The following is a 557-nucleotide window of genomic DNA, read 5'->3' on the forward strand; positions in this document are numbered from 1 at the left end:
GATTTCGTGCATTCCACCTTTCGTTTGAGTTTTCTCTACTGGTGCTCTCTCGCTTCCCCATTGATAGTGATTTTGAGCCATGCTCTCGATAAGCTGATAGGCTTCATTGTAGGCCTTATCCATTAATGCGCCACCAGCTGCGGCGTCTATGGTCAATCTTGTGTTGTACAAGAGACCATTGTAAAAGGTATGGATGATCAACCATTCTTCGAGCCCATGATGAGGACATATCCTAATCATTTCTTTATATCTTTCCCATGCTTCGAAGAGAGATTCGTTGTCTCTTTGTCTAAATCCATTGATTTGGGCTCTTAACATAGCAGTTTTGCTAGGCGGGAAATATCTTGCTAAAAAGACTTTCTTCAACTCGTCCCATGTTGCGACTGAGTTGGATGGTAGAGACTGGAGCCAGGCTCTAGCTTTATCTCTTAACGAGAATGGGAATAAGCGAAGTCTTATAGCTTCGGGACTGACACCATTTGCCTTCACGGTATCCGCGTATTGCAAGAATATGGACAAATGTAAATTGGGGTCGTCCGTGGGGTTTCCGGAGAATT

At 44.0% G+C, this 557-nt stretch overlaps 1 pseudogene; it reads left to right on the forward strand.

Annotated features, from left to right (window-relative positions):
* Positions 1-211: 211 nt before the first annotated feature.
* LOC123912005 lies at positions 212-310 on the forward strand (annotated as a pseudogene).
* Positions 311-557: the final 247 nt, after the last annotated feature.

Source organism: Trifolium pratense, linkage group LG2 (assembly GCF_020283565.1).
Source record: "Trifolium pratense cultivar HEN17-A07 linkage group LG2, ARS_RC_1.1, whole genome shotgun sequence".
NCBI lineage: Eukaryota > Viridiplantae > Streptophyta > Magnoliopsida > Fabales > Fabaceae > Trifolium > Trifolium pratense.